Source organism: Octodon degus, unplaced genomic scaffold, assembly GCF_000260255.1.
Source record: "Octodon degus isolate 3935 unplaced genomic scaffold, OctDeg1.0 scaffold00033, whole genome shotgun sequence".
Classification (NCBI taxonomy): domain Eukaryota; kingdom Metazoa; phylum Chordata; class Mammalia; order Rodentia; family Octodontidae; genus Octodon; species Octodon degus.
The window spans coordinates 1692584-1714712 of NW_004524609.1; the positions used below are offsets into that span (position 1 = coordinate 1692584).

Here is a 22129-nt window from a genome sequence, read left to right on the forward strand (position 1 = left end):
GGATAAAGTTAGAATTTACTGTGCTTTTTTACCTTATTCTGAAAGCTAAGAAAGAAAAGGCTGTTTGGATTAGAAATTGAATAAGTATTAAGGCAAAAATCATGCACGAGTCTTACTTCCTAAAGTAAGAGTCTACGCTCTTGCTGTACGGCGCGGTATCTCTGTGACATGACTGTCTTCTGTTACAGCTGATGGAAAGGTGTATCACAGGCGATTACTAAACGGCTTAAAGACTTTCCACAGTGAGTGACAAACGTAATAAGTAAAACTGAGATCCTCAAGCTTGTTTTTCTTTTGAAAAAAAAAAATCTCCTTAATCACTGAATGACGATAGTTAACTTCTGCTGAGTGTGCTTGCACGCGTTCTCCCAGCTACATCTGTGTGTTGCTCAGCTTTCCTGTTGCTGGAGCAAAATACCCGACGCCAGCGAGTGCAAGGAGCAGCGGTTTGCAGTCCTGCGGCTCACAGCCTCAGAGCTGTCGGCCACGGCCAGCTGCCTCGGGGCAGACGGCAGACGCCAGGGCAGAGGAAGCTGCCCAGCTCTTGGCGTTGGGAAGGGAGCCGGGAACGGGCCAGAGAGGTGGGGCCAGGCAGGGACGGTCCCCGAGGCACAGCCCCGAGCCCCAGCCATGGCAAGCGGCCGTGTGATCCATTAACCTATTTAATTCCAACAGACAGAAACACTATGAAGTAGGTGCCCCATTACCACCCCTTTCACAGACGAGAGGTGTTTACTCTCTTGCCTAAAGTCACGTCGCCTGAGCTTGAGAAGACCAGGAGCTTCCCCTGCTTTCTTAACCGCCGTGGGTGCTCCAGTTTTTGGCCTCTTAAATCCCACTTCATGCCTTGTAGCTTAAGCTCAGACGATGGCTAAGTTGGTAGAGAGAACTCACGATGCCAAGTCTCACCCTGGGTGGCGCCAATTATGGTTGCTGTCTCTGGTATCTGTTGTTCAGTGCCCCTCCACTCTGGAAGTAACAGGCTCATTCATTCGATTTGCACCAGATGTCCAGTAAAATTTTAGCAGCCTCTCTTGTACAGTGTATAAAAAGAAGACCTTCCCGTCACATCCTTGTCCTATCCCCTGCCACCTCCTGTATGTTTTTAATGTTTACATCGCAGTTTTGCTTTTCATCTTCTTCCTTGGGTTTGGCACATATAACTTTTAAATTTTAAACTTTGTTTTTTCTTATTTTATCCATTGCTTTCTTAAGGAGGGAAGGTTTTTGAAAATAAACTTGAAACTATTCTGGAAAACATGAACTATGAGCTTGGAGAAAAAGAAGTAAAAGATCTACGGAAGCATTTGGAAGTGGATGGTGAATACTTTACAGTTTCCTTTCAAAAGAATTTTGTAATCCTGTAGAACCTCTAGAAGTATTCTTGTTCAGTTTCACCGACAGTGTAAGAGAAGCTCTTATAAAGTTATGATTCTCAGGGATGAAAGTATGACTTCTGATTATTAATGCCAGTATTGCCCAAGGACTGGTGAAGGGACTGTCGGCTTCCGTTTAGCTGGGACCGCCTGGACGACACGTCCCTCACCTCTGGGGCAGAGGCGGGAAGCCAGGCTTCCGTGTTAAAGGCCTACAGATGACCTTTCCTCCTCTTGAGAGCCGATCATTGTATTTGTACAATAGAAAATCACGTCCTGCAGTTTTCTGTGCATCTGAAAGTATGTAACGCTAGCCTTTGGGAAGGTCAGTGGCAAAGAAGACAGGAGATGTGTGTTGCGCGCGTTGGGCTGGCTTCGCCGAGCTCATCGCACCAGCAGTAAACATTTTAAAGATTATTTTTTTTTTTATGTGCACAGCTACACTTTCATTCTACAGTAAACTGTCTTAAAATAAGCAACAGGCCACTGTTCCAATATGCTAGCCTCCACTGGTATGAATATATTTTGCTCACAGACTGTGTACAAATACCTGGAAGTGACCAATGTTGCAAAGAGTTTATTCTGATACATGAGAATTGGACATGATATCAAAATAGCTATTTTCTCAGTAAGTGTCAAATTACAAAATAATAATAATAAGTTTAGCTTGGAAGAAACAACTAGTTCTGAGGAAAATTATGAAGATTATTGAAATAGATTTTGGAAAAGGCCAGAGATTAGCAAACAAGTGAGAAGGTAAAACATTTTGAAATTATTTGAGAAGTAATGTACAAATACGGAGAATCATGTTTTCATTTGATAAATATGGGATGAATTCCAGATGGAGTTGAAATAGTGGGTCAATGATTTTTACTTAAAACCCTTCATCTCCTACCAAAAAATACCTATTTCAGATCAAAATGATTATTTAGGAAAAGAATTTAGATCTAATTTAGCATGTTAAAATCTTTAAAATCCTATAATGCCAGTATAATTTGCCATAAAAAAATTAAAAAATCAACAAATATTCTCTGTAAAATTGATAACAATTTAGAAAATTTCACAGAAAAAAAATTTCTGGTAACAAGACAGATTTTCTCTGGATCTGATTTACCCCTTGCATTTCAGATGATGGAAAAATTTCCCTGAATTCCTTGATAAATGCAGCTAATTTGTTTTCTGGTAAGTGAGCAGCAGTAATGAAGATATTGAAAATCCAAGATCCTTTGTTGTATGCGCATATTTTAATCATATATCCTGGTATTCCATAAACGACATGCTAGATTTATTTTACCAATATACTGACGACCTGTTTGTTTTTAAGATCATGTATGATTTCTTATCTCCTTTTTTTAGAAGTATTAGGGTTTTTTTAGGTTATTTTTTTGTTTGTTGTTTGGTTTTTGGCAGGCTCTCCTTCTATAGTTCAGGCTGGCCTCCAACCCAAAGCAATCCTCCTGCCTCGGCCTCTCGTTGCTGGGATTATGGGCATGCACCACCGTGCCCAGAGAGCATGTTTTTTAAGAACGTGTTCTTAGGCTGGCGTGGTGGTGCGCGGCTGTCATTCCAGCCCTTGGGAGGTGGAGGTAGGAGAATCACAAGTTTGAGGCCAGACTGCACTACCTAGTGAGCTCAAGGCAAGCCTGCACTATAAGGTAAGACCCTGCCCCAAGTAACAAAAGGTGTTCTTTTGTAAATTGCCTGTCTTGTCACCATTTAAAAGTAAAAATCTTCTTTTGACCGATCTTACAGGAGAAGGGTGTCTTTAGCTCTTTGTGATGCACAGCTAGATAAGCTTCATGGCATCCTTGTTTCTCTAACTATATCTTTAGAGTTGGTTTTGTTTTGTTTTCATTTTGTCTTTTAGTACTGAGGATTAAGGCCCTGCACATGCGAGGCAAGCACTCTACCTCCCTCCAGGCCACTTTTAATTTTGGTTTTAGTATTTTCCTTTAGCTTTGCTCCAAGTTGCCCAGGCTGGCCTTGAAATTATGATCCCTCTGCCTCAGCCTCCCAAGTAGCAGGGATCACAGGCATGCATGACTACAGCTGACCATCATTTTCTTAAAGTAGAACCATCATATTGTGTATGAAAATGTTCACTTACCAGGTTTCCCATTTTTTTTAAGGTAATAAGATTAATGCCAGTGACGTACAACATTATCTGAACGATATAGGTATTGAATTAACAAATTATGAAAACCAGGAACTACTGGACACACTGACATTGGATGGTAAGCATTTCAGACATTGCAGGTAATTTCAGAGAATCTGGAACCTGTGAGTTGTGTGCATAAAATGCCAGAAGTGCTGTATACTGTTCAACGTTCTATTAAGTGACAAAACTAAGAGCTATCTTTAAAGCAGTAACAAAGCTTAATGGAAAAAGCAAGAGTGAAGATTCGGGGGAAAGCTGGTTCTGCAGGGTGAGCTTAGGCCACATGAAAGAGGAAACACAAGAAACGGGTACACCCTGGAGGACACAGGGTGGGCTCTCGTGACGAAGGCCACACAGCGAGCCCTTCTTGGCATCTGTGTCCTTTTACACCGTCCGAATCCTGAGAAAAGCCATGAGAATTTCTGCATCGGGCCCTGAGAGGGGGGGTCTCAGGCTGATACCATCCTACTGGACACCTGAGAGAGCCATTTCTGGTATACAATATCCCATCCTTGTCATTTATATCTAAAATTGGGATTCAGGGCTTTCTTGAGTTCTGCTATTATGGATGAGCAATTTTAAATACTGGACCCAGAATTTGCAACAAGAGTAAGCTAAAGAAAGAAAAAAAAAATGATAATCAGAAGATTTGTAGAGAGGAGCAAATATATGCCTCACAGGAAAATCTCTATGTTCAGCATACTAGAGTACCACCGATGCTACCTCAGAGGTCAGAGGAAGAATAAACTTGAAAAATGTATTAATTTACTTGCTTCCATTTTTGGATTGTAACTGAGAAAATTAATTAAAATTTACAAATAACTAAACATTATTCTGAACTTCCAGTTCTTTGATGAATTAAAGTGACCTTTACATTACAGATAATGAAAGAGTATATACAAAGAGATTGATGGATGGAGTGAGGACGTACCAGGGTGAGTGCAGAGCATGCTGGGAAAGAAAACAGATCTTCAAGCTTTTGCCTTTATTTATCCAACAATCTCTTATTTCTTATTGACTACATCACTAATGGTGTTATTATATTCTTTAAATTATGAGTTACACAAATCCTGATGTGTCCACATGAGGCACAATAGGCTACACACTGTGTCACTGTGGTAAATCTTAGATTGTCCCTACTGATAAGACATGGTCAGGTTGGCTGTCATCTGAGGTAGCTCCCGCTTAGTCTTACCTGCTCTTTCTTCCTGCCAACCTCATCCTAGACGTTGCTCTAAGAGTTTTCTGGGACCTAGAACATTGTTCTCTTCCTAATCCCCAATTTGTTATTTTGTCTATTTCAAGAACTTTATGGTGCTGTTGCTTTTTATCTCCTGTCTTGATTGGTTGACTTGAGCAAGCTTGACACAATATAAATGTATTTTATTACCCCCTTTCTTCTTAAGGAGGAAAAGTCAACGTCGATAAAATAGGTGATGCTCTTGAAGGCATAGGATTTTCACTTGAAGAAAAGGAAATAGAGGAATTGAGTAGTCACCTTCCAGTTGACGGTGAGCATTTCAAATATACGGCAAGCAGTAAGAAAAGTTTAATTCTCAATGGAAATATCTCAAGTATACTTACTAGTTTTCATGCAGAAATTCAGAAACATATAAAAAACCAATTCTGAAGAATGGGAAAATATTATCTCTTAATATTAACCACAAATAAAATGGCAGTAATTATTTATAATTCTGTATCAGAGTTCTTGTGTCAGAGAACACCCAAATGAGAGTATGGTCAGTGTTGAGATCAAGCAGAAAAGAATTTTAAGGAGTATTTGAGGAGAGGGAGGAGAAATTATGGAAGAATTTAGACAGCAGGGGCTGGAGAGATGGCTCAGTGGTCTAAAGCACCTACTTGGAACAAGCTTGGCAAAGCACAGGGACCGCCGTTCGATCCCCAGCACCACATGCCCCCTGGTGGGCTGAGCTGGCCACACACACACACACACACAATAAATAAATGTTAAAAAAAAAATTTTTTTTTTTTAAAAAGAATTTAGACAGCAATAAGAAGAGGAAAACAGAAAATGTTAGGTGTTACTTATAGCATTGAAGTAAATGCAATTATATTCTTAAATATAGAATAATAAATTCATTTGTCTCAGACTTTAGATCTATAAGCAACCCAGTTGTTTGAGATTGAGATTAAGTAGATCTGGGATGGAGTTCATGAATTTTCATTTTAAGTAAGCAGCCCCTACAGTGATTTTTTAAAGTGTATAATAGAGAAAAACATATTGATATATTTATTTGAGACTAGTAGCTTTGCAAAATGTTTGGCAAAAGAAACTGACCAAAACACCCTGTTTAGCTGTCAGCATCCTGCACAGCTTAGTACCTTGGACACCTGGGGTACTGTGCTACAGTGACTCGTGGTCTGACGAGCACTCCAGGGTGCTCAGCCCCTGGGCCTGACTGATGGGGTCTGATCGCACTTCAAGCTGTGACACTGTCTGCTCCCCAAGAAAGGTCTCCTAGATCTCGACCAGTCTCGAACTCTTTTTTTCATGACTCTGTGTAACACGTGAGACAGGCAAGATACAGTAAGCGCAACCCTCCTGAAAGTTCTCTAGGGAGCCGTGTCGCATAACAAATGCTACTAGAGTTTGCCTCTGCGCTGTGAAGTTTACCAAAAGCTGAGTTTCAAAATATGAGAAGAAGTAAAGATATGGAAACAAACCAAATGGATTTAAAGAACAGCTGGAGAGAGATCTAAAATCCTTGAAATAGTTAGGAGGAAGTAAATTTCTGTGTTTCGGTGAAGAGCTCTATTGTTGAGTGTGGAATTGTTCACAGCCCGCCTTGATGTTAGCAGCGGCTGCCGCAGAAGCAGACTTCGTGCTGTTTGCTGCGGCATCCCCAACACTGAAAATAGGCACCCAGCAAATATCTGATGGATTCAAAATGAGAATAGTTTTTTCTCTTCCATACTAGTAAAGACAGAAAAAATAATAGATGTGTTTATCATATTTTTTGTACCAGGGATTCAATTCAGGACCTCACACTTAGCAGGCAGGCACTTAAGCCACTGAGCTCTCTCCCCAGCCCTGTTTATCGTATTTAGATACCTTATGCTTTTCCCTAACTTTGTTTATATAGAGTGAAGGGAAAAAAGTATAATTAGAAAAAATTACAGGCTGCCGTTAACTCCAAAACACATTACTCCACAATTTAACAAGTGTTTGTAACTTGCACTTGTATCAGTCGGCTCCAGCAGCCATAACAAAATGCCATGGACTAAGTGGCTTAAACAGTAAAATTTTGTTTTCTGACATTCAGGAGTCTGGAAAGTCCAAGATCAAGGGGTCTGGGAGGTTCAGCTTCTGGAGGTCACTTCCTGGCTTGAGGACAGCTGCTTTTTCACTGTGTCTCCACTTGGTTGGGCAGAAATGGGAGGAGAGAGAGCGAGAGAGAGCGTTCTCACTGTTTAAAGCCACATTTTTATTAGATCAGGTTTCAACTTCTATGATTTTATTTAACTTTAATTACATTCTGAAGACCCTGTTTCTAAATTTAGTAATGTGGGGATTGAGGAGCCAACATATGAATTTAGAAGGACAGTATCGGTCCGTAGCAAGATCATATCTAAATTGTTTATTGTTTCCTAGATAAAAGAAAAATTCAATTGCAATCACTTCTGAATGAAGCAAATAAACTTTTAGGTAAGTAAGACAAAATAACAAGAAGGCAAAGGGAAAGTGATCTATTAATACATATCTAAAAAGCTCTTTTTAAACTATTTTCCCTTATTCTGTCCATAATATTTTCTATCATTATATCTATTTTATTGGCAACCTATATGAAACTAAAGAGATACACTTTATAAATTATATGTTATTCATCAGCATAATTAGATGGAGAGAAAGAGAGAGAGAGAGAGAGAGAGAGAGAGAGAGAGAGAGAGAGAGAGAGATTGATTTTCATGGTGTGGTAACAAATCAGCCCTATGTTCTATGGACTTTTTCCACTGTCTTAGTAGCAAAATAGCAAAACAGATTGCACATGTGACATCTTTAAACAAGGTCATAATTCCCACACAAAAAGGAAATAGAGCAAATATTACAATCACCTGAGCTCATTTAGTGGTCAGCTACAGAAATACCAACGCTCCGTGTGCTTGTTTCTGATTCCCAAAGTTGAAGAGACCCTTTTATCCGAAGGTCCCCGTAATTCGGAATACCACTTCAAATTCGACACAGACACAATTCAGTGTTTCTTTTGCTTTTATCATACGTATAAAGATGATGCGAAGTGCACATAGTTGGCTTCATTATCTTTTAAACTTGCAAGTTGATCAACCACTATTATTTTATTTCTAAGGAGAAGAAATTGACTTTGATGACCTGGAAAATGTTCTGGAAAACATAGGACTAAGACTCCGCCTGAAGGAAAACTCTGTGCTGATGAAGAGTTTGCCACTTAATGGTTAGCATTTAATTTATAAATTACATTTAGTCATCCAACAAAGGTTAATTAGTAGCCATTAGGCAGTAGGTGCTTTTCTAGAATCGCATCGCAAAGATGGCTAAGTCGGTGTCGAGGTCCTAAGATAACTCAGTGTGTAGATGGTTGCCATGTGCCAAGGAAAGCGGTCTGCAGGGAAGTGCTGGCCAGCGCTACAGTGCTCACAAGCCACATGCTATGAAAGTAGAAAGGAGGCTGGTCAACTTCGCCCAGACGCCAAGGCTTTACACAATGAGTATGATTTCAAAAGAGCCAGACACCTTTAATGATACAAATGGAAAAAAAACTAAAATAAAAAGTGCGGAAAAAAAAATGCAGAGGGCTGGTGAGATGGCTCAGTGGTCTAAAGCACCTACTTGGAACAAACTTGGCAAAGCACAGGGACCGCCGTTCGATCCCCAGCACCACATGCCAGCCAGCCCCACCCCTGGTGAGCTGAGCAGGCCACACACACACACACACACACACACACATAAATAAATAAATAATTTTTTTTTAAAAAAAGTAAGTTGTATGATAATTATGTTATTAAAATTCTTTAAAAAAAAAGAAAAGAAAAGAAAAAAATGCCGAGGTATACCTAAGCATGACAAGCAGGAGGAACTAGGTAGAGCCGCATGTTAATATACTGCAAGTTCCCAGCGATATGCATAATAAGTACCAAAATATTTTATTAGTGTGGCTCAATTTGGTCAATAGTTAGGGTATAGTATGTATGTGAAATGATGAGGAGGATTAAGCAAAATATAAATGGATTTGATGCTGGCAAAGAAAAGGGGGGCAGGCAAAGGAGGAAAAATAAAAAGAACTGAGATATGTACATGGGCGGGTCAGTTCCCCACAAAGACTGCAACCATTGTGAAAGGCAAGCGGCCACTAATAATTTTTTTTATTATTTAAAAGGAAAGAAAGGATTAAACAAAATAATGAGTGTGAAATCTTTTAAATTTCTTTAGATATTTAAATACAACAAAAAGTGTAATCACTTTGTTGTAATGCATAAAAATTCTATTGTGGCTTTTTTTTTTTTTTTTTTTTTTTTGCGGAGCCAGGGTTAGAACTCAGGCCCTTGTGCTTGCCAGGGAAGCACTTATTCCACTGAGCCATCTCCCCGGCCCTTTCTATTGTGGCTATTAACTAATTCCTATTTTAGTCGACTTTGCAGCATCTAGGAAATATGCAACTATTGGCTGGAGTACTACTGTTCGAAAGGAGGAGGGAGCCCGACATTCAAAGTGTTTACTATCTGGCTAAGTAAGCAAAAACACATACTTTTTATGGAAAAAGTAAAACAAAATTTCCTAACAAAATGGTAGGAGAATAACAATAGTTAATACACTGTATGCTGATAGCTTCGAAGTAGTTACTCAGAATACAACATGTGGGTATAAAAATTCTCCAAACAATATTAGCACAAAGCTTTCTTTGCAACTAGCTAAGAGAAATGGGTAGTGTACCTACCTTGTGTGTTTTCCTTTTCCTTTCTTTCCCTTCCTCCTACCACAGCCTATTTCCTCTTTCCTTTTGTACAGTTCTTTTCCCATGTATCAGTGTCTAGTATACACTTTAGAACTTATTTACTCTTTCAGTTTCTCATGCCAGAGAGACACGTGATGTTTACACATGTCAGCCTGATTTATTTTGCTTATCAGCATGGTCTCGAATTGCATCCATTTGCCTATAAAAGCTTCAAGCTTATCTATTTTTATAGCTCAGTAATACTCCATTGGATAAAAAATACCATATCTTTCATTAGATGGGCTTTTGGGTCGTTTCTAAGATTTAGCTACTACAAGTTGCACTGCTATATGATGCTTTTAATATTTTTAGAAAGATACCAGGAAGGGAAATAGCTGGATTGAATGGGACCTCTAGTCCTAGTTGGTTTTTTTTTTAATTTTATTGAGAAACAAATAGCAATGAGACAGTTTCAAAACCGATTAATAGGACAGTTTCAATAATTAATACATTGTATTTTGTTGTCTTCGTAGTGATTATTCATAGTACAAGATGCAGACATGATATCCTGTCCAAACACTGTTAGTACAAATCTTTCTTCTCATTGAATTAAGAAAAAGTAGCTGTATATCTACCCTAACTATTTTGTAATTACAGATACAAAATGGTCCTTCATTTATATCCCCCTTTTTTGTTTAATTTTGTCAGAGATGGGTATTCCCTTGCCGTTTAACTATTGTAGATGTGTGAATTCAGCAAAATAATCCAATATAGTCCAGTAGTCCCTAATAGTAGTGGGTTATCTGTAGAACTGGAAATATAAGAAGTTGTTGACTTGAGCCGTTTACAGCTCAGCATATTAATATGGCTTTACTTTTTATACCTCATTTTCATACTTTTCTGCTGGATGGTTAAGACCAAGGTAAAGCAAGACCTATATAACAAGGAATGTAACTTTTGTATCTATAAGGTCAGTCAAGTCCCCTCAGGATTTATCCTGAAACCCTGTACCACACTTTGTAGAACCTTTGTCAGTGTCAGTCATGAGGATGAGTCACGGCCATTGCTTGACCAAATTGCTCTCTGTGAAAGCCTCAGAGAATGTTTTCTCTCTATGTGGCTCTCCTAAGGAGTCCTAGTTTTTTGAGGAATCTCCATACTTATTTTCCCAATGATTGTGCCGGTCTGCACTCCCACCAACAGCATTTTTTTCAGCATTTGTTATTGGTTGATTTTTTTTCTTGTATTTTAGGGAAGGGTCTACAGGGTGTTCAGGGTCTCACTACTAGATCTCACTCATAGTGATCCACCTGTTTGCAGCCTTCCAAGAGCTGGGATTACAGACATGCGCCACCACACCCAGTCTTCCTCTCTCTCTTTTTTTTTTTTTCTGGTTGATTTTTTGATGATAGCTATTCATTCTGGAGTGAGATGGAATCTCACCATTGTTTTAATTTACATCTCTCAAATGACCAATGATGATAAACATTTTTTCATATGTTTATTTGCCATTTGTATTTCTCCATTTGAGAGGTACATATTCATTTGAGATGCTCATTTTTGGATTGGGTATTTGAATTTGGGGAATTTTTTTTCAGTTGTTTATTTGTTCTAGGTAGAAGTCCTTCATCTGAGGGACAAATGGATAAAATGTTTTCTCATTCTGTAGGTTGTCTTTTCATTTTGTTCATTATTTCTTCGGCTGTTCAAAAGGTTTTTAATAAGATGAGATCCTAGTTGGTGATTCTTTGTAGTATTTCTCTGGGTTTTATCCTAAATTCTCTGCCTACACCTATATCTTCAAGATTGCTACCTATTTGATCTTCCACCTGATTTACTGTGCTCTACGTAGAAGACTCCACAAACTCTACCAAATGACTTCTAGATTTAATAACCAAATTTAATAGTGTAGGAAAATCATTCCTGGAAATAACAAATGCACTTGGAAAAAAATTATAAAAACCACACCCTTTACAATAGCATCCAAAAAAACCATAAATACTTAGGAATCAATCAAACAAAAGAAGTAAAAAAATCTATACATTGAAAATTAGAATATTCTGAAAAAGGAGATCAAAGAGGATATGAGAAATCGGAAGGATATCCCTTCTCGTGGATAAGAAGAACCAGCACAGGAAAACTGGCCATACTCACAAAATTATTGTACAGATTTAATGCAATCCCAATCAAAATACTATTAGCATACCTCATAGAATTAGAGAAAACATTCCTAAAACTCAGGAGACCTAGAATAGCAAAAACAGTTCTTGGCAACCAAGGCAAGACGGGAGGCCTTACAATCCCTGACTTGAAAATATACTGCAAAGCTACTGTGATCAAATCAGCAGAACACTGGAAAAAACAAAAACCAGACCTAAGGACAAGTGGAATAGATTAGAAAACGCAAGCACAACTACGAACACACTCAACTACACTGCCTTTTTTAAAGCTTTTAAATTTTTTATTGTAGTATAAAGAGTTTGCATTGAGGATGTGTCCTAGATAATCTACTGGAGGAAGACCACTTAGTCCAGCTTGATGGAGGCAGTGTCCTTCGTGCGCTGATGGAAACACTCACGGCACGTGTTCATCCCGTGCTTCCGGGTCAGACCATGTTGATTTGAGCAGACACGGCAAGAGCGTGAGCCCTGGCTGAATTTCCTCGGGTGCTCCAGTAGAGCTCCTGGGATCAAACACGCTCTCTACAAGAAACAAGCCAGGCATGCTCGGAAAAGTCTTTCCACATGCTGGAGACTTAAATGAGACCCATTTCTATAGACAATGCACGAAGCTAAAATCAAAGTGGTTCACAGATCTAAATATCAAAACAGCAACACATATTGTATCAGTCAGGGTTTTGCTAGAAGAACAGATAGAACACAAGACATATACATGAGCAAGAAATTATAAGATTGGCTTGTGACAGTCAGCCACAGAGTCGAATAAGGAAGCGTGCAGAGGGTGCCTGCACACTGGAGACTGGAAGATTCAGTCCAAGGTCTGGAGCTCACTGCAGTGTTCTGTGCAAGCCTGTATCAGGAGGCCGACGGATCTGTGATGGAAGGCTGATGAGTCTACACCAGAAGGCTGAAGGATCCAAGGTGGAGGCCGAATAGTCTGCACGGGAAGCCAGGAGACAACATCCTAGCCAAATGCAAAGACCAGAGCTCCTCTGAGGAAGTGAAACACTCTACCCTTTCTCAGTTTTTTAAAAAATATCCTTTAAGTGATGAGTCACTTTAGGGAGGGGCTTCCACACTCTAGGGTGTGGAATTGCTGAGCTGATTTAATTAAGCTTTTAACTTTTCAAGTTGACACAGTGAGCACTAGCATATCTTAGCCAAGTGTGCTTGTAACCTCAGCACTTGGGAGGTTGAGACTGGAGAGTCCCTGCATGGTCAAGGCTAGCCTACCGTACAAAGTGAGTTCAAGGCCAGCCTGAGCTGCAGAGTGAAATCCTACTTCAAAAAGACAAATAATAATAATAATAATAATAATAATAACCCTACATACCTTAAGCTTCTGAATAAATATAGCAAGCTAAATATTTGCATTTTCATTGTTCTTGTCTAAAATAATAAAAGGCTATGAAAGAAATGAAAAGAGATGATCATAAAGACTAAGAAAATAGTAGGAAACATGATAGCAAATAAAGGTCAATTAAATTGGATGCAAAATCAAATAAGGATGAAAACTGAGTCTGAAAAGAGAGTAAGCAAACAAAAAGAAAGGCCACTTCATGTTGCAAAATTCAGAGGCTCAGGGACTGGGGAGATGGCTCAGTGGAATAAGCGCTTCCCTGGCAAGCGCAAGGGCCTGAGTTCAATCCCCGGTTCCACCAAAAAAAAAAAAAAAAAAAAAAAAAAAAAATTCAGAGGCTCAGGAAGTAGAGGCACCACATCATTCTAAAGTCAGGCAATCATGGTATATGAATAAAACTAGGAGAATTTATAGAAAGTCTTTTACAAGAACAATTTAAGCAGGGCATGGTGGCTCATGTCTGTAATCCCATCACTCAGGAGTCTGAGGAGGAGGATTGGTGTGAGTTCAAGGCCAGCCTGGTCTACAAAGTGAGCTCCAGACCAGCCTGAGCTGCACAATGAGACTCTGTAAAATAAATAAATAAATAAATAAATAAATAAATAAATAAAACAATTTGACCTATACATGCCCTTTCTCACTACACTAGGAAAAATTACTTAGAAATTAACCCACTAAGAGGACCTTTAGAATGAAAATTTCGCCAGGGAGATGGCTCAGTGGAATAAGCGCTTCCCTGGCAAGCGCAAGGGTCTGAGTTCAATCCCTGGTTTCAAAAAAAAAAAAAAAGACTTTAAATAGGTTTAAAATTTGATCTGTGGTCTAAAGCACCTACTTAGAACAAGCTTAGCAAAATACAGGGATCACGGTTCAATCCCCCAGCACCACATGCCAGCCAGCCCCGCTCCCTGGTGGGCTGAGCTGGCCATACACACATAAATAAATAAATAAATTTTTTTTTTAAAAAAGAATGAAAATTTCATCACTCTACAAAGGAAAATTGAAGATGATATCAGAAAATGGAGCAATACCCCTGTTTTTGCATAGGCAAAACCATTATAGTCAAAATAGCCATGGTTTCCAACTTGATATACAGATTTAGCACAATTCCAATCAAAATTATAACAGCATTAGGCCAACCAGATAGCTCAGCAGATTAAAGTGCCTGCTTAGGCAGATGCAGGGGCTGGGAGTTCACCCAATCTGTCATGCCAGCCCTGCCCCTGGGATGTGCTGAGTGGTGATTGAGACTGGGTGTGGTGGTACAAGCATGTAATCCCAAAACTTGGGAGACTGAAAACAGGAGGATCACTAGAGTCTGATCTGTGTAGTTAGACCCTGTACTAAATACATTTTTTAAAAATTATAACAGCATTCTTCACAGAACTGGAGAAAATATTCCTACAATTCATGCAGAAGTAGAAGAGACTCCGTAACAGAAGCAACCCTGCCTGGGTAAAAAGAGCAAGCAAGAGGCATCGCCTTGGCAGGCCTGAAGTTATAAAAAACAGACAGGAGGCTCAGTGGCACAGAAGAGAGGATCAGAAACAGCCCCAAGTACACTCGGGTACTTGGTCTCTGACGGGGCCCAAGGCACACAGTGAAGGGCAGAGAGCGGGGGAAGCTGTCTGCGGGCACAGGAGTGAGCCGAGGCCCGTGTCTCACCGCGCACTAAATAGAATCAGAACGGACCAAAGAACTACGTGTGAGACTAGAAACACTTCCCTGTGTAAGATGAATAGCATACACAGTCTGTGGCCTAGGCAAGGACTTGGTGAACAGATGCCACCTGCACAGGAAATCCTTCTGGGAATCAACAAATGGGATCCCATCAGATTAAAACCTACAGCAGCACAAAAGAAACAACCAATGGAGTGAGAAAAAATACAACACACAGAATGGGCAGATCATCCTGCCAGTGATTCCTCAGAGAGAAGACTCATAGCTAGAATATATAGAGAACTCAAAAAATTAGACCCAACCAAAGTAAGACTTAATTTTTAAAATGTGCAAGCAAAATGAATAGACACTTCATGGAAGTACAGATGGCCAATATGTACATGAAGGAATGCTCAACATGGGCAGGGAGATAGCTCAGCTGGCTAAGTACCTGCCCGTCAAGTGCAAGGGCCTGGGTTCTAGCCCAGATACCACGTGCCCTGCCAGCCCCAGGACCCCAGGCACACTGTGTGAGCCGCCAAAACCGGGCATGGTGGTGCACACCTGTAATCTCAGTGCTGGGGAGGCTGAGACAGGAGGATCACTACAGGTCTGTATTTGGTACAGGGTCTCACTACACAGTGAGACCCTGTACCAAATAAATAAATAAATTTTTTAAAAGGAAAAGAAATGCTCAACACCAAGTGACCATTAGAAAAATTCAATTAAAACAACACTAAGATTCCATTTTATACCAGACAGAATGGCCATCATCGATAAATTAAATAATAACAAATGCTGCAGAGCCTGCAGGGGAAAAGAAACCCTTCTCCACTGTTGGTGAGAATGTAAGTTAGTACGGCCACTGTGGAAATCAGTGTAAAGGTTCTCAGAAAACTGAAACTAGAAATGCCACTTGACTCAGCTATTCCCCTCCTATTTGTCTTCCAGAAAGAATTAAAGGTACCATATGACAGCGATACAGGTACACCCATGTGTATAGCAGCACAATTCGTCATACCTAAGTCTTCAAAGTGGCCTACTTGTCCACCCACCGATGAATGGACCAAGAAAATATAGCATTTGTATGCACTGGAGTACCACTCTGTCATAAAGAAAGATAAACTTGAGTAATTTGTAGAACACTGGATGCACCTGAGACTGTAACATCAAGTGAGACAATTCAGGCACACAAGCTTAAATATCATATGATTTATCTTATCGGAGAAACCCAGAATAAAAATAAAGAGCAAAATAAGAGATAGGTCATGGGAAATAGGGAGGCAGATCTTTCTCCAAAGGGAGAAAGTCAAGAGACAGAAGACAGTGGGAGGGAGGGATAAATTGTTCCCTTAAAAAACAAACAAACTGATGCCTTAACCGTTTCTCTGTCAGCCCTGCATACATTTTGTAGCGTGTTCGGCTGCAGAAGCCCATTTCCTCCAATAATCTTGTTAATGCTCTCTGAAAGATGAAGAGCTCGGTGTGCACTGTGTCTGATGGGAACTTGTGCACTGGGAGAGCTAGCAATTAATCAGCATGTGAAGATATTAGTGCTTGATAGTCATGTTAAGAGAACTGTGCACCCGAAGTTGAAGCCAGAAAGTCAGGGAAATAGCTGAAAAGGAAACAATAGGTGGCTTTTAGATTTTCAATACAGGCGCTAAGGATTATGTGCAAGGTAAAAAAAAAAAAAATTATATACAAGGTGAAATGTCTGTACTGATCCTTAACACTACCAATAAAATCTCAGATATGGCGGAAAGGGAAAGGAAAGAATTAAAAACAGCTCCGCTGGTCCTTCAGCTGCCTCTGCTCACAGCCCTCCGCTCTGGGCCAAAGTGCAGGCACACGGTCACACAGCTTTTTCCTGCCGATTTTACTCTGGATTTTATTTTGTGTCCTGAAATCCAAGTCTCTGCTCAGAGTTTTATTATTTTAGGGTTGAGGTACAGGGTGGGAGCCAGAAACCCATGCTGTCACCATCTATGTGGCAAACATTGCTGGGAAAAAGACTTAGTATCTGAACTTCTGTAAAGTATAAAACCTGTTGTGGTAACACATTAGATAAATATGTCACTAAAATACGACGTGGAGAAAATTTATTTTCATGGGATTATCAATGAAAATATCTAAAACAATGCTGCTTTACGTCATGTGGAAAACTTTTATAGAAAAGCTCAGTACTGACATTCAGAAAACCTGTCACGGTCATCAGGCTTTATCGATTAGGAACCAGCAGTGTCTTCGTTCACGAATCCTGCTTTACCTAACGGTATCTCTGAGAATACCAGTATGTAGGACCGTAGGCAGGAAGGCAGAAAAAGGAAAACAAGAACAAAAGAGACTTGGAGAAGACCTGGCAGGTACCAGTAGTAATTTATTTGGGTTAGCAAAAGAAAGTTAGGTAGACCTACTATTTTAATAACTTTCTCCTTTTAATCTGATTTTTATTTGGAATGTAAATAGAAAAAACTGTAAGTAGAATTGTAAGAGTTGTTCTTTTTGTGATTTCCTGGGTCCTCAATTCTTTCGGCAAGTCTCCTCCTGAGTCATCATACTGTCCCTTACTGTCCCTTACCTTACAGCTGCTGGGAAGGTGTACAAGCGCAAGTTGCTGGGTGGCATCAAGTCCCTCTCAGGTAAGTGGGACAGGTGAGACCCAGAAGGCCTCGAGTCTGAGCCGACTTCCGTGCGGCCACACGCAGCCTCCCGGATGAGCCTCCCGGATGAGCGCGGCGTCTGCTCGCTGCTCGTTAAGTGGTTTTGCCCCAGCACTTCCTGGAACATCAGTCTGTTGGAGGAACGGTCTTATACTATTGCTGCACTGCATTTTGCACTATTTCTGCATCTATTTTCTGAGTAGAATTACGGTTAAAAAGCAGTTTGTTGCCAGAATTCTGTAGATTTGCTTAAATCCTTTGAACAAAATGGAGGGAGCAGATTCCTTCCACACTCCTATGGTAACGCTTAAACAAGTTCACTGTTCCTTTGATTGCTCACCCTTCATGAACGCTTGGACATGACCAACTTTCTGGGCTATGATTTGGTTTCCCGCTTCCCACCCTATTTTTTTCCTAAGGATTGACGCTGAATGCTCGTAAGCTGGAACCCTTCATGGACTACATGGGCTTTCAACTCGGGCAAGAGGAATTCCAAGACCTGACAGCCAACCTGCCTGTGGATGGTGAGCTGCTCCTTTCGTGAAACTGTGAATTCATGTATTGAATTTCTGAGAGAATATTTGGACTTAAGGGTCCAATAAGTAAGAAACCAGGTCCAGTCCTCAAGAATTCATTCATGTAATGGACTTTATTGAGTGTCTGTTCTTTGAGTGAAAGGGGCTTGGGGAGAACAATATGGTGGTTGGCGGGAGCCAGAGAAGAAAAGGACAGCAGGGAAGCTGCTGGTGAGAAAGTGGCTGTGGATGGTGGGTGTGGGGACACTGGAGACTGGGAAGTTGCTGGAGCCAAGTAAGGAAGCTCCTCAAGCAGTCTGGACCCTTCACACACCCTGATTTCGAACCAAGCACTAATCTGTACAGCTTTTGTCGGGTACCTGTAAAGTTTTAGTCGTGGGAGCTGGCGGCTTATGATGTGAGCTCCTAAAAAACCTGGCATTGCCTGGTTCTGGACAGAGTCATGTCATAGACATGGACACCATAGGTGTTTCCAATCTAAATAGGTAGTTTTTATTTAGGCCTAAAGGTTGGGGGGAGTACTGGGGAGATGGCTTAGTGGAATAAGCGCTTCCCTGGCAAGCGCAAGGGCCTGAGTTCAATCCCTGGTTCCGCCAAAAAGAAAAAAAAAAAAAATACACAGTAAAGGTTGGGCAACCTAAGGTGGAAGTTGCAGCAGAATTTCTGAATGACAGAATTCCTCGTTGTAATGTCGTTCCACATTTCAACAAGATCCAAGATTCTAACGACACTTTCTATCGACAATTTCATATTACTGTTTGTGGACTGGACCCTATTAAAGCCAGAAGGTGGATAAATGGAATGCTGATATCTCTTCTAAATTATGAAGACGGTGTGTTAGATCCAAGCTTCATTGTACCTATGATAGATGGAGGAACAGAAGGCTTAAAGGAAATGCTCGGGCGACTCTCCCCGGAACGACTGCTTGTGTCGGGTGCACGCTGGGCTCTGTCCCGCACAGGTTACTCTTCCCACGTGCACCACTGCATCTCTGCCCGGGCTTCCAGAGCACTGTGCTGAGTATGTCAGGATGTCGTGGCAGCCTGAAGAGCCACCTTGAGGCGCTGTTCCATGAGATGGTGCTGATCCTGAACATACTCAGCGGATAGCTCGAAGATCTGTAGAGAGAACATCACAAGATGGTGTTAGAGGTGCTACACAGGGGCCCTCCCGAGGGGTAGTAAGGCGCGTCATTCCGGCACTCACGTCCACAAACGCAGTCATTGCAGCTGTGTGTGCCACTGAGGTTTATAAAATAGCCGCAAGCGCGTACATTCCCCTTAATCATTACTTGGTACTGCGTGAGGTAGGTGGGCTGTACACTTACACAGCTGAAGAGAGACAGGAAAACTGCCCCGCTTGTAGCCAGCTTCCTCAAAACCTTCGGTTTTCCCCATCAGCTAAACTGCAGGAGGTTTGGGGGGTCTAACCCATAGCGCGCCTCTGCAGACGAGATCTCCAGCTGTCACAGCCACACGAGAAGGGAGCATCGGACGCTCTACTCAGTCGGTGACCTCTACTGAAGAGCGAACAGCCAGATCGCCCCGAGACGCAGAGAGCTCAGGACTTGCTGATCACAAGACCTGGCGGCTGCTGAGGTCGCCACACCGCAGGCCGCACGACTCCAGCCTCACTTTGCCTCCTAAAGAAAGTGAATTTGCACGTAATAGACAACTTAGGGAAATAATATGCCTCGTGGATGCCAAGAAATTGAATCTATGTCATTTTCAGCTAGTGTCGCTGAATCCTGGCTCTTTTAACATAAAGAACTACTCTTTTCTAACTTCGTAAGTTTCCCTTGAAGATAGAATTTTGGGGTCGGTGCTTGTCAGCATGCCCGTTAGTAATACAGGAAATGATGCCTGGAGAGAGATTCTGGCTGGGAGTAAAACTTCTTTTAGAGCAAGAAAGAAACACCTTCTTGTGTGTGAATTTTGTTATTATAGTCAAAATGACTTCCTCAGCTTTCATTTCAGTACCACATATACAAAAGGTGTCCCTTTAAAGGAAATATGGAATTAAGTTTCAAGTAACTTTATATATTATAATCTGATGTCCAGAGCATAAAAACATAGACTATTACTCGATGCAATATTCATTTAATTGTGCTAGTCCAAATCATTATTGTTATAGTTTATCTTGTCCAGAATAATGTGTAAGCAGTATTATAGCTGAATGCCTATGCATGGAAATAGGGAATATTTTCATGTGTGTATTTGCAGTGCATATAGGCCATTATGCAAAAATGTAAGCCAGCTAGGCTGTTTAAAAAAATTTAATGTTTGAATAGTTATCACTGATGCTTTTGCATTATTAATAAAATCATACATTGTCTATTTAAAAAAAAAAAAGGAGCCAGAGAGTTGGCTCAGTAGAATAAGTGCTTCCCTGGCAAGCGCAAGGGCCTGAGTTCAATCCCCAGTTCCACCAAAAAAATAAAATAAAATAAAATAAAATAAAATAAAATAAAATAAAGGGGTTTGAAGTCTAAAGAGCCTTAAATGCTAACAAGTCATCCTAATACTATATAACAAAGGAAGAAAAAGATCTATATATTGCAAGTTACAGAACTTTGAAAACAGAGATCAAAGAGGATATCAGAAAATGGAAAGATATCCCCCCACTCATGGATAGAAAAAACCAACATGTAAAGTGGCCATTCTCCCAAAATTGTTTATAGATTTCATGCAATCCTGATCAAAGCACCATTAAATACCAATTCCTAAAATTCTTTTGGAACCATAAGAAACCTAGACTAGCAAGGGCAATTCACAACAACAAAGGCAAGACACGGCATCACAATCGCTAGCTTGAAATTATACCACAAAGCTACTGTGATGAAATCAGCCTGGTACTGGCCAAAAAAAAAGACCTGAGGACCAGTGGAAGGGATTAAAGATGCAGACACAACTCCAAACACACTCAGCCACCTTATCTTTGACAAAGGGGCCAAATGTCCACTGGAAGAAAGATAGCCTCTTCAATAGATGGTGCCAGAGAAACTGGCTCTCCACGTGCTGAAGACCAAAACCAGACCCAGGTCTATCACATGCACTAAAGTCAAAATGGATTGAAAACTTAGACATTAAAACAGAAATAAAACCTACTGAAAGGGAACGTAGGTAGAAATCTTGAAGACCGAAGAGTAGACAGAGAATTCCTGAACAAAAATCAAACTGCGTGGGAAATACTTTAAAGAATCAACTGGGATCTTATTAAAAAAGCTTTGTTCAGTAAAAGAAATCACTAGGCCAGCGAGACAGCTCAGCAGACTAAAGCACCTGCTTAGGCAAGCTTAGGCAAGTACAGGGACCCCAGTTTGATCCCCAGCATCACAAATCATGCCAGCCCTGCCCCCAGGGTGGGCTGAGTGGGCCAGAGTCTGGGCGTGGTGGCCCATGCTTGTAATCCCAGTGCTGGGGACGCTAAGAGCAGGAGGATCACCATGAGTCCGAGCTGCATAGTGAGCCCCTCCAACAACCAAATGCATTAAAAATAATTATAAATAAATAAATAAACGAAATCACCAACAAAATGAAGAGACAACCCACAGAGTGTAAAAAAAATTATCCATTTGTCCATCAAACAAATGGCTTCAATGTAGGACATATAAAGAACTGAAATAAATCAGACCCCCCCCCCAACTTCAAATACCCAATCTAAAAAATGGACATCTGGGGGCCTGGCCCTAGCTCAGGCCTTTAAGTGGCTGCTTCCACAAAGCTGTCAGCCTCAGGTTGCTGGAGTTCGAACCTCACACCTCTCCAGCTGGCCAAAAGTGCCCTGAAGGCATTCGAGCAACAAAAAATAAATAAATAAATAAATAAATAAATAAATAATAAAAAATGGACATCTGAGATGAACACACATTTCTCAGATGAAGAAATACAAATGGAAAAATAAACATATGAAAAAATGTTGAACACTAGTCATTCAAGAAATGCAAATTACTTTGTCTCCTCGGCTGGTCTCAAACTGGTGGTTGTCCCTGCCTCAGCCCTCTAAGTAGCTCGGGCTATAGAAGTTCACTATCACACCTATCAGCTAATCTGTATTAATTCTTTCTTGAAGCTTTAGTTTGCTCTTCTCTTTCTAGAGCCTTAAGGTTGAAATTTAGAATACTAATTTAAGATCTTTCTGTTTTTCTAATACTGGTGTTTACCACTATAATTTTAGCTGCATCCCAATAATTGTGACTTATGGGCCTTTCATTTCATTCAGTTCAAAAACTCTACTTTCCCATTTGATTTCTTCTTGAATATATATATAT

The 22129-nt window shown here is 40.5% G+C and overlaps 1 pseudogene; it reads left to right on the forward strand.

Moving 5' to 3' along the window:
* The first annotated feature begins 1872 nt into the window (after positions 1 to 1872).
* The window catches only part of LOC101582159, a 25830-nt pseudogene continuing 5573 nt past the window's right edge, over positions 1873 to 22129 (forward strand).